Raw genomic sequence first — 16,066 nt, 5'->3', positions numbered from 1 at the left:
TAATAGAGGCATGTTTTTTTTCATCTATTTATTTATTTGTTTGTTTGTTTGTTTTGTTTGTACATGCACTGGGTACAGTCAGAAGCGCGGCAGGGTGAGAGAATTCACCAGAGTCAGAGCGGGGAGCAGAGCAGGCAGAAGGACTGAAGCACACTGCTGAGGGGAGCAGCGGGCGGCAGGAGAGGTCTACCCGCCATGTGGGACCCGCCTCCGGTGGCCGGGGAGCAGCCGGGGATCGAACCGGCGCCTTAGAGGCTGCGGGCAGCTTCGCAACCCAGCGCTCAACCACTGCGCCACCGGGGAGGCCCTCTTTTTTTTTTTTTTTTTTAATTTATTTATTTATTTTATACAAGCACTGGGTGCAGTCAGAAGCGCGGGAGGGTGAGAGATTTCACCAGAGCCAGAGCGGAGAGCAGAGCAGGCAGACTGACGAAGTACACTGCTGAGGGGAGCAGCGGGTGGCAGGAGAGGTCTGCTCGCCAAGTGGGACCCTCGCCCAGTGGCCAGGGATCGAACTGGCGCTGCAGAGGCTGCGGGCAGCTTCGCAACCCAGCGCTCAACCGCTGCACCACCGGGAAGGCCCTCACCATTTCTTTAAGTATAGAATAATGTTCCAATTTGTGTTTCTATGAAAAATTGATCAACTATTTTACTATTGGAGACCATTTAGTCTATTAAATTTTTGTGCTAATAATGCTATAATAAAAAGTAACAAATGGATTACTATTATGTAAATCATTTGTAGCTAAAGGCCAAGTGACAGCTATCTGCTTCAAAGAATAATTAATTTTGCAAAATGCCACTCTAACATTTCATTTACAAAACCTAATTATTTTACAATTTAGACTTTTCACAAAATTTGTCAGACATGTTACTGGATAAGAATTTCACAGTCTCTGCACTATAGCCATTTGGGGGCAGAGTAATTATTTATTGTATGGGCTTTTCTATTTTGCAGCATCCCTGAGCTCCACTCACTAGATGCCAATAGCACAACCCAAATTTCTGCACATTGCCAAATGTCCTTTAGAAAGTCAAATAATTTCTACATAAAAACACTATTCTATATGAAAGCATTAGTTGACTTTCATTTATTGTTCTAAGACTAATAAGTTGGAATTAAAGCATATTTATTAATCAATATACTGTTTTAATGATGAATGACAAATGATCAGACCACACATTAACAGCATAATTAGTTACCCCTTTAAAATATGAAGAGGGCCTCCCCTGGTGGCGCAGCAGTTGAGCTGCCTGCAGCCTCTGCAGTGCCAGTTCGATGCCCGGCCACTGGCGAGGATCCCACATGGTGCTCAGACCTCTCCTGCCGCCGCTGCTCCCCTCGGCGGTGTATTTCATCGGTCTGCCTGTTCTGTTCCCTGCTCTGTCTCTGGTGAATCCTCTCACCCTCCCGTGCTTCTGACTATACCCAGTGCTTGTATAAATAAATAAATAAAATTTTAAATATGAACAGAAGTGAAAAATACACTTTCAAGTATGATTTTTATTATCATTATTATTTAAACAGTAATACAACTTTTATGACTGTTTACTTAGGATCATGCTGTACCTAATTGTTGAATCATATTCTAAATCATGAGATTACATTTTATAGCCATATAAGGGTATCTGAAATGTCAATACACTTTATGAATTTGAGAAACTTTGTATTACACCTATAGCACAAATAGAATTGAGAAAGATTTCAGAGGTTACAATTGTACTTCTGGCTCAGCTTCACATTAGCTATGTGAAGTTGGATGAGTTATGCAATTCTTCTGAACCACAATTGCAGTCTGTCCAAAAGAACAGTACAAACCTCCCTGTCTGACTCAGAAAGGTCTCAGTTCTGTTTTCAGCTTCTACAACAAAGTTTGACAATTAGTGTGACTCAATAGATATTTTTTCAGTGAATGAATGAATAAATGAATGAATGAGTAGGACATAGAAATTATGCTCGTGTACTTGAAAGCACTTTGAAATAGAATAATTTTGATGTAATACACATATAACATGAGCAAGTTCATATATTTAACATATATGTGATATAGCCAAGCGTTGCCAGTTGTTTCTTAATCATTGGAAATATCAGAAGAATTCACTTTGGGAAAGAGGGAAATGAAAGTACAAAATCCCCAATCTTCTTTACAAGGAGAACAAAATCTTTATCTTTTGTACACTAGATTACATTTTGGACTTCAACAAAAGGGAGGAAGTCAATTAACCATGCCCAGATAAACAATGAAGATGATGAAAATGAAACAATAACTACACAACTCTCAAGAGCAGAGCATTGTTGTGAATAGAAATAAATCTGATTATGATTTGCACTTCAACTAGAACCCTGTCATCAAAGCAGTGGTTAATGTCTAAAATCCTTGAAATAATCCAAAGAAGGGCTCATTTAGGTACTGAAGTCAGACTCAGCTCATGCAAAAAGGAATGATGTTGAAAGTTAAGCAGCAGCTGTGCTCAGGCTACCCTAAACACCAAAAAAAGCAGAATGGTTTTTCTTTTTTTAAAAAAAAGATTTAATTATTTATTTATACAAGCACTGGGTACAGTCAGAAGCGCGGGAGGGTGACAGAATTCACCAGAGCCAGAGCGGGGAGCAGAACAGGCAGACCGACGTACAATGCTGAGGGGAGCAGCGGGTGGCAGGAGAGGTCTGCGCGCCCTGTGGGAACCTCGCGGGTGGCCAGGGATCAAACCGGCGCTGCAGAGGCTGTGGGCAGCTTCGCAGCGCAGCGTTCAACCTCTGCGCCACTGCGGAGGCCCGAAAAGCAGAATGGTTTTGCAAAAGAACTGGGCAAACAGGAACCAGGCAATGCACAAAAATGAATAATCAGAGCAAATGAAGTTGAAATAGACATAAGTCAACGGTAACGAGGAAGAACACTGACAAGGGAATGAGAGCCTGACCTTGGGCTCTGGACTTTGCTGTTTCTGTTGTGGGAAGGATCAATTCTAGCCTGAAGTTTGGATGAGAAAATAATAGGAAGAGCTGCTTGGGTTTGTGTGGTTGTGGACTGAAGCAGGCAAGGTTGGACTTGACAGATCACACGATATTCACAAAAATGATCAATTTGAGGCTCTCAAATAGTTTAGATGTTTCTAAACTTTTCTTATTTTTCTTGACCCAGGGACAAACCACTCCACAACTTAAAAATAGATATTCTTAAGTTAATGTCAGAATTCTTTGAGCTCATGTGTATGTATAGATGTAAAAAGGAACGTATGTATGTAAAAATGTAAAAAGATCTCAGAAAAAAGAGATCTTTTTAAGATCTTTTTGAGATCTTCCTTTGTATTAATTTATGTGTTGCTAATAACACTGTAAGTAGATTGTATATATGGTATCCTTATTTACAAATTTGGACAATAAGGCACATAAATATTAAATAATTTCTCTGAAGTTACATAGCTTGAAGTAATGAGTAGAGATTCAAAGAGAGAGTTTAATCAGAATGACAAACACAAAAGCAAGTATATCAAGCTTGGAGCTACAGGGAACAGAAATAGGTCTGTGTTGTAGGAGCAGATACTAGGCACCATATAATTTCTTTCTTTAAAACACTGCCATGTAAACTGAAATTTACTTGCTCCCACCTTTAAATCCTTACACTTAAGGAAATTAAACTGATCAGCAACAGATTTTGGAATCTTTAAACAAGCACTGATAGAGACACAGCTGCATAAACCAAGGATTTTTCTAACAAGTGTATGTCTTCTGCCAGGTTAATTTCACACTGTTTTATCTTGGATCCCTCCAAATATATTGATAATTTCCAAGGATCTCACTTCTATATGATTTTCATTGAATGTGCATAGCTGAAGGTTCACATATCTCTTCAAATTGGTTTATTTAAAATTTGACATTATTTAACCTCCCCTCCCATATTAGTTTGATTCAACAGCCCTTTTCCTTCTATGATGTTATTTTATTGTAGAGATTTTTTGGTTTTGTTTTTTAATCTGGCCCATATGATCTATCATTTAATCTTGCTTCTTTTTTTCTATCTGAAATATGTTCTTGTCACCAGTTCCTCTGATACTATTTACCACAGGCTCATTTATTTCCATATCACCTCCTTAAAGTCAGGATCATGAAAAGTTCACTACCCACCCAGCTTTTTGGTGAGTCTTCCTGACCCAGGTCTCCACTTCTGAGATTTTTATTTTCTTTCAGAATCATTTTCCTTAAGAGTCAATTCTTCCAGCAGTATGTGTATTTATGTCAACAACATGAACATAAATGCCCTGATTAATATCCCTTGGCCCTGAACTGTTATACTACTAATACTACTATTTTTAGGAAAGCATAAATTGTTCTCTAAGGATCAAAATTGTCAAGATACTGAAATTTCCTATATATAAAAATTTGGTAGTTATGTTTACATTACACATGTTTATTTTAAGGATTGAAATGATATGCTTGAAAATGCTTCACAATTACAAATCAGCAAAATGCTTCTTTTTAACCAAAGAAAATACATGTCCACAGTTTTAACACTATTAAATATTTTGTTACTCGCAGTTAAAAACTTTCCATTAGATACATAGTTCTTTTACATTGCCTACCACTGTTTTATACATTTAATGTTAAAGTTACTTGGTTAGATATTGTAATATTCTTGAATATATTTGTGAACATATAGTGGAACAACAGGCATTCTCCTTGGTCTTTAAAAAAGAAGCATCACTTAAGGTGAAAAAACATTACCAATTAATATAACCATAAACATTTGCAGAACTCCACAGGAGTAAGGTTTGACTAAACAAGATTTAAAAGCACAGTATTGATGCTATAGGTAGTGAAGAACATCAATAGAATATTTTAAAAATTGTGATCTAGTATAAATCTTCCCAACTGTGATATAACAAAGTGAAATTCCATAGCTTCATGACCTATATCTACTCATTCCCTTATTATTAAAACTGTGTTAAATTTCTCTACTAGTTTTTCCTTCCGCTGGAATGTCACTGTATTATAAATTAAATTCAGAAGTACTGATCTGGAATATCTTAGCAATACTCAAACACATGATGCTTCTGAAGAGTAGCCTTTATAAAATTTAGTGCCTATTATTATAAACTTTTGTCACAAATGAAAACTTCTCTGTCAGCTTCCAAGAGTGTTTAACAGTCTTTGACCTGGTGAAATAACATCAAATATATTTTACCAGGTAGGAAATCATTTCTAAAGCATTGTTTTTTCAATATTATATTGGTTTGCCATTTAGTTCTCAGCAAAATGTGAAATTGTAATTGTGTTTCTTTTTTTGGGCTATTTGATAAAAGACTTTCTTATATGACTGTACTATATTTGGTTAAGTTGCTGGCAGAAAAGCTATTTCTGTGGCTAAAATCATTTCAAATGCCACGAAACTGCTTAGGAGCATGGAAGTTCGCTATATTATCTGACCAAACTGAAATCTCAATTTGCAAACACAGCTGGAAACCTTGAAAACAACTTCCAGATGTCATGACAGAGTTTCTTCCAGATTTTGAACAGCTCCTGTCAAAATGACAACTGGGAAACAGACAATATGCCAGTTGTAAATTGAGTTTGTTTCTTATCTTACCGCTGTCAATTTCAGTAGTCTCACAACCCAGAACAGAGGCTTGCAATTAGCTTCCTATACTTTGTGACTATACTTGATTTTAGAGATTCCACTGAATCTCATTAATGAAATGGTATCCTAAGTCTGTTCAGTATAAAAACTCTGGGGGGGTCTCCTCAGCATAGAGAGGGTTAAGACGTATCAGCTATTTGACTAAGTAACTGGAGATAGGACAAGAGGGTCTGAATTAATTTTAATTTTGTATGATGAACTTTATTTTTATTTATTTTTAAATTTTCTATTTATTTATATATTTTATATCATTTTTTTCATTTTTAAACAATGTTTGCTTTTTTCTTCCCCTTTTTTCTTTCCTTCCCCAATGCACCCTTGCACCATCACCACAGTCCCCTGAGCTCCTCCCTCCCTCTGATCCCTCTCCCTCCTCCTCCCCTGCAGGATATGTCTGGTTTATAATTGTCTGTTTGTTTTTGTTTTGTTGTGTTGTGTTTTGTATTGTTATTATTTTTTTTCCCCTGATAACTTATTTGGTTCCCTGTGCTTTCATGTTCACAGCCAGTTTGAGAGGAAAGCACAGAGAATTCCCATATATTGCCTATTCCCTCACACTTATAGTCTCCCAAATATCAACAGCCTACACTGCAGTTATCCTTTATTACAAAAGATAACCCAAACTTACCTATAATTAATATTCAAAGTCTATCTTTACATTGGGGTTCACTTTTGGTTTAGTATTTTCAATGAGTTTGGACAAATGTATCATGGCTTATAAGTATGGTACAAATTAGTTTCACTTCTTTAAATATCCACTGCTTTCTCTGTGAAATTGCTAATTTGAGTAAGTTTATAAATTTCAGGATATAGACACTCCCTGTAATTGTATGGCACCTGTCCCTCGCTTGTAAGAGCTTGATGAGGGGAGAGTGTTTGTCATAGATTCTGTTTTTTTAAATATTCAATTATTCATGCATACAAGAGCTGGTGTATACTCCAGAGGTGGGTGGGGTGTGAAAGGAATCACCAGAGACAGAGTGGGGAACGGAACAGGCAGACTGATGGAAATACACTGCTAAGGAGAGCAGCAGGGAAGACAGGAGAGGTCTCCTGCACCATGTGGGTAGCTTCCTGACTGGGGATCAAACTCATGCTGCATTGGCTGCAGATAGCTTTATAGTGCTAAGACTTAACTCCATGCAACACCAGGGAGGCCCTGTCAACTTATTTTTGGTATTCATCCCTCAACACAATGTATGTTCAATTAAAAAAAAAAAAAAAAAGGAGTTCAACGAATGGATTGCTTTGTTCAGAAGGCTATAAGGTACCTTAAAATCATTTTCCACAAGGGAATGACATCAGATATATGAATGAGAAAGGTATGCTGGCAGAAATGTATGTGAAATATTGAAGATGACTAAGACTGATGTCAAGGAGATTCTTTACAAATGCACTGCAATGTTTAGCTAATAAGCATTAGAAACCTGCATAATTCATTCGTTCTACATGTACTGATTCAGCATGTAATGTGTACCAGCCCTGGTACTGGTTAATGAAGATGTAGTTCCAAATAAACTCCTCTTGAAGATTCAAAAACAAAGAAATAAACAAGGTGATTTCTGAAATTGGTACATTATATAAAGAAATGAGTAGGCTGTAGTGATAGTAGAAAGGAAAATGAGGGGACGAAATAGCAATGATGGGCCTCCCTGGTGGCACAGGCGGTTGAGCGCCACACTGTGAAGCTATTTGCAGCCTCTGCAGCTCAGGTTCAATCCTGGCCAGCCGGTGAGAATCCCACATGGCACAGCAGACCTCGCCTGTCTCGCCCGCTGCTCCCCTCAGCAGTGTATTTCGTCAGTCTGCCTGTTCTGTTCCCTGCTCTGTCTCTGGTGAATCCTCTCACCCTCCCGCACATCTGGCCTATACCCCAGCACTTGTATAAATAAAATAAATCTTTTAAAAAAAGAAAGAAATAGCAATGAAAAGAGAGAATGGAATGTACTTCATATGTATTTCATAAATAGACTTGATGGGAATGTTATAAATATCATGGAAGGAACTGAGGTTGCGAGTAGTCTTCTGATTTATGCCACTAGGTAAAAAGTGGTGTTACTTAGAAAACTGGCTCATGCAGGAGAAGAATGAGCTTAGGAAAGAGCAGAGTACCACTTTTCAGACCCGTTCTTACCTTTCCATGCTAGGAGCCCGACCTCTATGAAATATAGTCTCCCTTGTCCTCTCGCTTCCGGTTGTGCTCAGTTGACGTTGAGAAATGACAACAGAGTGGAGAGAAATTCCCCTGGGTCCTCCAAGAGTACCCACTTGGGCTGGCAATTTCCCTTGACAAATGTGCTTGTTTCTGTCAGTGTGGCCTTTTCTCTACAATAATCTCATGAATTTCACCAAACATTTCCTCTCCTTTTCCCAAAGACTAGTGGTACTAGTGACTCAGCTGTTGCTAGCTTGAGTTCCTGCATTGCTGGCCCACACTTGTGTTTTTCCTATAACTACCCACACCTGTGTAAAGACTGCCTAACACAAACACTCTTAAAACCATCCAGTTTAGATAACTTGGAGCTTATCCTATTTTGACGATAACTTCACTACTGTAGCATTCCTGACTGATGACACTGGTGATTATTTCAGGTTTAGAGTAACTGAATTTCTAACATCAGTAGGATAGCCAATTAGATTTATCTAGTAGGCTTCTGGAAAATACTTTGTGGCATAACAGTGAGATCTAAGCTATAATCATTAGAGTTTTCTAGTATCTTCTTTGCAACTATCCCCCACCCCCCCAAAAAAGGGCAAGTTTGCCAATGGAGGGTTGTCATTGATTTCTGGGGAAAGCTTTTAGGGGAAGGGTCACTGTAAAGGGCAGGAATGACACAGTGCAGGTTTTCTGATCCCATGCAGACCGGGTAAAGGAGGAGTCAGAATCCTCAGTTGCCTTTTTGCAGGTCTTTTATTGGGGTTCACCAGGTATATGGCAGGCAGGGGTGCTGGGGGGCTGGGAGGCTGGCAGGCCTCCCAGCCCCCAGCAAATCCTCACTCTATCTGGACTCTCTGGTGATCTCGGCTTCTCTTCAGCTTCTGCTGCTGCTTTCTCAGCTTCTGGCGTCCCTGTGACGCCGCCCTTAAAAAAAGCACATTTTTAGCGCAGGTGTACCCACTTCAGGCGCCTGCCATCAGGCATGCATTCAGGATCATAGGGTTCCGTCATCTATCCTGATGGCGGGAGAGCAGAAAAGCCTGATACCTTTTACCTTACCCTACAGTCACCAATCACACACCTCTCCCTACAAGAATTTGACCATTGATGAAATTCCTCCAGAGCAGTCTGGCTATTCCAGTCATAAGCTTCTGTGCCTCTAGCTACTTTTTCACATTTACCATGGTCTCTTTTCCCCACCCAGAATCCCTTTCATAAACCCCACAGGTGTTCCTTGGTACCAGAAATCTGCAGAGTGGCTCCACCTGGGACTCAGCGAGGTGAATATTAAAGGGCTCCTGGGAAGGCTTTTGGGCAGCAGCATAACAAGGTGGCTCCTCAAATCTGGGGCTCATGTCTCCGTTCCTGCTTTTGAATTTCTTCTGAGAGTACTGAGGAACACTTTTCAAGAGCTAGTGTAGCACACACCCACCTTGTTGCTGTGTATGCAGAAATGAATACAGACAACTGAAAAAGTAAGTTAGATTTCTTCTTTTTATTTCTTAGAATGGTAAAAATTGTGACTCTACAAGTAAATGATACAGTCTAAAGGGCTGATGTTCTAAAGGATGGTGGTGCTGCTCTGGTGGGAGCAGCAAACATGACTCCTTGGTGTGCTCTCATTGCTGGTTTTACATGTTCTTGTCTGCACGGCCTGAGATTTCACACTTTGCTCCTGCTTAGAACTCTTAGCAGACTGCCACCTGGGCACAGGGATTTGCTGCACTTGAGTTTCTAGAGTTGTTCTCTGAGTGCTTCTTTGAGACTTCAGGGTCTCTTCAGACCACAGTAGTTACACCCCCAAAGTTAGGGTGGTGAAGAGTGTCTCCAAAGTCTTCTCCACAGACAAAGCAGTCCCAATAAATGTATCCTAAATTTGGGGTTTATAACACAGGTGTTCCACAAAGAGAAGGAAAAAATAACGCCTTTAAAACACTGCAGTTCAAAGTTTTAGTTCAGCAAGATTGTCAGACTTAAATATAGCTAGTGTCACATGTTCAGAAGCAGCTAAAGTAAAACCAAAGTGGTAATTAGTAAAAGTTTATTGTAACACACCAGAAAAACAGTTTGCAAACTGGGAGCACTAAGAAACTAAACTGCTGCTCGGTAGCACATTGTGAGAAAGCAGCTTGTGTAGTGAGGAGGCAGTGACTGTTCTTGGGGTAGTGATTGATTATAATGTTAGAATTTTTGTAAATGATAGGAAATTGGTCAGGGATTGTTTCATATCAACCATGGAAAACAATTTAAGTTTTCCTTTTGATCTCTAGAGGCATAACTCATACCAGGTTAGTCTAAAAAAATCAGCCAAATTAGGTTTGGATGACTAAGCTAGTTTTGCCTGCTCACAGATTTTTCAAACCCTCACTTAACAAGGTTGACAGGGTCTTGAAAACCACAACCTGCATCTTTAAAACATATTTAAGGAAAGCGTGTCCTTGAATAATATATCTTCAAATGTTGGCAGGAATTCTTTAATTCTCAATGTTAAAACAAAAGACTGAAGAAAACAACAGACCTATAACTATTCATTTTGAGTATAATAGATTACTTGATACTTACATAGAATTAAAATCTATACCAAAGGGCAAAAGGAGATAATTAGGCAAAGTATGTTCTAAATATTTTGTCTGGATATCAATACAGCTATAAATATAAAGTGGTCATCTTTTAAGTAAAATTTTGATTTGTAAGTCCAGAGCTTGCTATGGCTGTATGAATATAGTACTAATAAAGCCAAGCTTTTGATTCACAGTTTAATACTTTTTTTAACATTGATATTAAATGTTTTTGCTTTCTGTGAATAGATGTATATTTTTTATTTTTGCATAGAAGAACTGGGGTATAGGTCAGAGAGTGCAGGGTGGGGGCGAGGATTCACCAGAGACAGAAATGGGGAGTAGAACAAGCAGAGCTACTGAAAGACACTGCTAAGGGGAACAGCAGGCTAGACAGGAGAGGTCAGCTGAGCCATATGTGGGCTAGTTCCCTGGCCAGGGATTGAACTCAGTCAATAGTGATAGTTCTGAGACTTAACCTGTAGGCCACCAGGGGTGGCCCTGAATAGATGTTTTTGAAAGCTCTTTGTACGTTATTTTCCACAAAATAATATTGGAAGACAAATAAAAAAGTGATAGAATTAAAAAACATGAAATGACTTATAAGTATATATGTATTGCACTACATATATTTTGGGCGGCAAGCTCAAACGTACATAATTAACATTAAAATAATTTGAAATTTTCTATATTGAGTTATGTGCATAATCAACTGGTTATACAAAAATTTTTTTAAGATCAATATTTAAAGTTGCAGTGAATGCTTGATTGTATTGATTACATTCTTTTAATATAATGAAACAAATATAATTGTCACTGTCACAGAATACATTTTTAGGATGCATTGCAGGATGAGATTGCAGCACAGGTGCTATTTCCCCTGCCCTCCTCTCCCCTCCTTACAGTAATTGCCTTGCATTACAACTCCCAGCATGCTATGAACTGAGCTTCTAGAATTGGTGGGTAGGGAGCAGCTGGAAGCCCAGGGGAGGGATGAGGGATGGGGATGGGTGGGTGTGTGTGTTTGTGTGTGTGTGTGTGTGTGTGTGTGTAGATAATGACCGTCATTAACTTGACCTTGTGGTAGACAGTATGGTACATTTTGAGTTTTTGGTTTCTCCTCCTGTCCCAACTCTCTGGGATCTGCCTAATCCTTCTCTTGTGGTTCCCCATGGGATGGTGTGTTAGATTTGTAGCAAGTTTTTTGGTCAATGCTGTCCTGTTTTAGGTCAAGTCTGTAGGGATGGGTGATTTTCATAATTTTATTGGGAATCATTTAACAAAGGAATATGTGAAAACATGGGGGAGAAAATTTAAAAAAAAATTACATGGGTCATTTTAGTATTTATTGGTCTAAAAGGAAAATATGTGTTGTTACAAAGAGGTAGCTGATAAAAAATAGAGGATACTTAGTAATAACCAATTTTTTTCCAAAATGAAGGGTGTGTTCAATGAGGCCAGACATTGCTAAGAAACTGAAGAAAAATAACTGAATACTGAGAGGTGAGGTTAGAAATATGAGAAAGTAGAAAACTGTGAAATGGTTATTTTTGAGAATGGATTAATGAATGTATCATAGAAATACTGGAATGGCAACATTTCTAAACCTGCTGATTCAAATCCTTGTTGGCTCACTTATTTGGGAGAAATGTTGATCAAAGGGTATAAACTTCCAGTTACAAGATGAAAAACTGCTGAGTGTAATAATATAGCATGGTGACAATAATTAGCAATGCTTTATTTTTATTTTTTTAAGATTTATTTATTTATACAAGAACCAGGGTATAGGCCAGATGCATGGGAGGGTGAGAGGATTCACCAGAGACAGAGCGGGGAACAGCACAGGCAGACTGATGAAATACACTGCTGAGGGGAGCATCAGGCATGACAGGAGAGGTCTGCTACGCCATGTGGGACGCTCACTGGCCGGCTGGGATCAAACCGGCACTGTAGAGGCTGCAGACAGCTTCACAGCGTGGCACTCTACCACCTGCGCCACCAGGGGAGGCCCAATGCTTTATTTTTAAAAGCTGCTAGGAAGTAGAGCTTCAGTGTTCTCACCACAAAAAGGAAATGATAATTATGTAGAGTCAAGGTACCTTTCCAGTTTGAACTTTTCTGCTAGTGGTATCATGTTCAAAACATTACCACCAGCACCAATGTAGCCATTTGTGGCACAGAAAGGTGAGGAAGGTTGGGGGAAAAGCTAAGCATTCTCAGTAAATCAAAAATGAATTACTTTATTACATAGGACATCAGAATAATAACTACAACCATGTACCTGTGTATGCTAGTTATTTGCAGGCAAACACAAACCTAACTACATAGTAGGTACTCAATAATTACTGTTAAATGGAGAAATGAATGGGCTTTATAAGGTATCCAGTCTTTCTCTGTTACTTTGACATTTAAATTACAATATGTCTCTGAGTGGAATCTTTGGGTTTATTTTTTATTTTTTTATTTTTTGAATCTGTTGTTCTTGGACGTCTATTTCCTTGTCCAGATTAGGAAAGTTTTCAGCCATTATTTCTCCAAATAGATTTTCTGGCTCTTACTCTTCCTTTTGGAATGCCTGTAATTTGGATGCTATTCTATTTGATGTTGCCCTACATTTCCTGTGAGGCAGCTTCTGTGTTTTCTTCTTCTGCATCTGTATTTTTGTCAGTCCCACTACTTTATCTTCTAACTTGCTGTTAACTCTACTTCAAGTCTGGATTTAAATGCATCTATTGTATTTTTAGTTCTGTTATTGTATTCCTACCTTTGATATTTCTGTTTAGAATTTTCTTCTGTCTTCTTTGGCATTGTTGAAGATCTCATTTACTATTCATTTCCAAAGTTTTTAGATAATTTTATTTACCATTATTTTTAAACTATCAGATAGCTTGTTTATCTCTGTTTTCAGTTTTATCTTGTTTTCTCATTTAAGAGGTGTTTCTATGCTTTTCCATTTTGTTTCACTCCCTGTATTTCTCTCTATTCATCATAACGTCACTCCCTGTATTCTCTCTATTCACAAAAAACCGCAGTGCCTTAAGTGAATTATCACTTTGGTTATTACACAGCCCAGTGGTCCTCCAGAAGGCAACCCCCCACCCCCACCCCAGGCTATGTAGCATTGAACTTCAAACAGAAAACAGATTCTTATTGGCAGATGTTTACACAAAATAAAATAGTCCAATGTTTTCCAAAAATTTTAAAGAGAGATGAGAAATTTTTGTGATGAAGGGCATGCATTGTTATTACTGATACATTTTAATCAAGGAAATATTTATGAACTAAAACATTGAAATGAGTTAAAAATAAGAGCCAGATATAGGCAGTCTAATTCCATTGCTTCTCCTCCCATTTGGTTTATACACACATTTAGAGTATGAATTTCATCAGCTGACTCCCAGATAATATAGTTTCATCTGTGAATATCTTGGGAAATGCAGGCAAGGTTTCCTTGTACAGATGTTAGTCTCTTAGAATGCTTCCCAAAACTCAGAATATTGGCATTCTTATACAGATACCATTGTGAAACCTTCTGCTTTAGAGATACATTTTCAATATCCAGAGGATTTAAGATAATTGTCCAGAAACCTGTGATTTGTTAGTCTATCAATGAGAGGGATCTTTAAGAACTAGCTGAGAAAGGAAAATTCATATGAAAAATTTACCAGAAATGTTGAGTTATTTGCTCTTAATATCTAGAAGGGCATATATTCTTCCATAAGTCACAGGAGATAAATGACTATATATCAACTTGACTATCTGTCAACTTGATACTAAAGCTGTTAGGTCAGAGGATAGATTATTCCCAGCAGAAGAAAAGAATAGCCCTCTAAGTACTCATCTTCATAATAAAAGTAGATAGAATAGTATTCTATAGAACAAAAAGAAAATTGAAACATGCCCAGCCAGCTAGCCCACCAAATAAAAAGTGGCAACTCTGCTGGCAATAGATATCAAATCCTTCTGCTCACTTGTCCAACTGAAAAAGCAGTAGGATAGATTATTAATGTTCATAAAATTTCTGATTTTTTAGTCAATGAAAGTTACAGATTAATAGCTCAATGAAGAGCTACAGAGGGCAATCAATAGGAGAATCCAGAGTGTAGCAGCTTCTATCCTTATAGAATTTTGGGATATTGTCATCCTCCTAGTACAGCGATGAGTTCACCAACCTGAAGCTCTCAGACCCCCTTACCATTGGGATTATATGGGGTATTCCTTATGTAAGTATGATCAATAATTAACTTCATTTCCACCCCTCTTTCCTCTCTATAAGATGAGGTTGGGTCTGAAATTCCAGGTTTCTAATCATGGATTGATCTTTCTGGTGACCAACTCCCAAGCACAAGCTACCCCAGAACCTATCTAGAGTTACCTCATTATAACAAAAGATGTTCCTAATGCTCTTTTTCCTTAGGATTTACAAATGTTTTTCAAAGCTGTGTGCCAGAAACATAGATGAAGGAGGGAGGGAGATCATACTATTTTCCACTTGTAATAATTTCAATGTTTGCCCACCCAAAATTCCAAAAGATGTTTTTATTTGTAAATTAACAAACTGCCTCTATAATTAATTTGAAGATGCAAAGATTAAGAATATTCAAGACATTATAATTAGGTTTTTTCCTGGTCCCTTATTTAGGCTTTCTAAATTCCTAATTATAATAAAGTAAAAATCAAAATCAATAAGCAACTATAAACCAGAGACACACTACAGGGTGGGGGGAGGAGGGAGTAGGATCAAAACAAGGGGAGTGGGAATTGTTTGATTCCCACTTGTTCTATAACCAAGATGGAAATGCATACATTGTGCAAAAATGAAAAATGATGTAAAAAAGTATTAAAAATAAATGTCAGTAGACTGCCCTTGAAAAAATACATTAAAATCCAATATCTGAGAAAAATAAATAAATAAAAGTAAAAATATGCCGCTCGGAAAAAGAATATTCAAGACAATGCTATAGACTGATCATGAAGATATAAGACTCATATTACCAAATATGAAAATTTATTTTATATAAGATGTTTCTCATTGATAGGATAATAATAAAAAAAAATTAAAAATACAAAGGAAAAAAAGTCCAGTATTGGATGCACACTAAACAGTTGCCTGATTTACAACAAAGACAACACTGTCTTGATTAAATAGTACTAAGTCAACTAGATATCTAAATGGTCGGGTAGGGAGAGTGACAAAATACCTCAGAGCATATATTAAAGATCCAAAGACTGCCTCTATCCAGGGTCTCAGATATAGAGACCTGGGGATAAAGACACCAAGGCTGGACTGCTTGCAGAGTATGACGGTTGAAGGGGTCTGAATCTTGGAATGTAACTTCCTTCAAAGACAGCAGTGCTCTTGGTTATGCGCCAGGTCTGGTAGGAGAGGCCCTTGAGGGAAAGCTTTTTATAATTGACTATGCTCAAAAATGCTCAGGAAATTCACACATAAGTTTTTAATAAGGAGGTGCCCTCTACAAATATGCCAAGAAAATTGAAAAAAAGTAAATAAGGAGAGGGGAGTAATATATTAGGAGGGAAAGTGTGATCATTTCTGAAGTGCTTGTCAGGTACCTAAGTCCTACCTCCTTTATGTCTTCTGTGGTCAGCATCAGCTCTTTAAGAGAAACCAACTAATTTTAACTATTGAATATTTTTAGTCATAAACTATTATTACCTATAAAAATAGTATCTCAAGACTATAGATACCAATT

The sequence above is a fragment of the Talpa occidentalis genome, unplaced genomic scaffold, assembly GCF_014898055.3.
Source record: "Talpa occidentalis isolate TD23 unplaced genomic scaffold, MPIMG_talOcc4v2.1 talOcc4.2, whole genome shotgun sequence".
NCBI classification, from domain to species: Eukaryota; Metazoa; Chordata; class Mammalia; order Eulipotyphla; family Talpidae; genus Talpa; species Talpa occidentalis.
Note: the sequence above shows the minus strand (reverse complement) of the source record.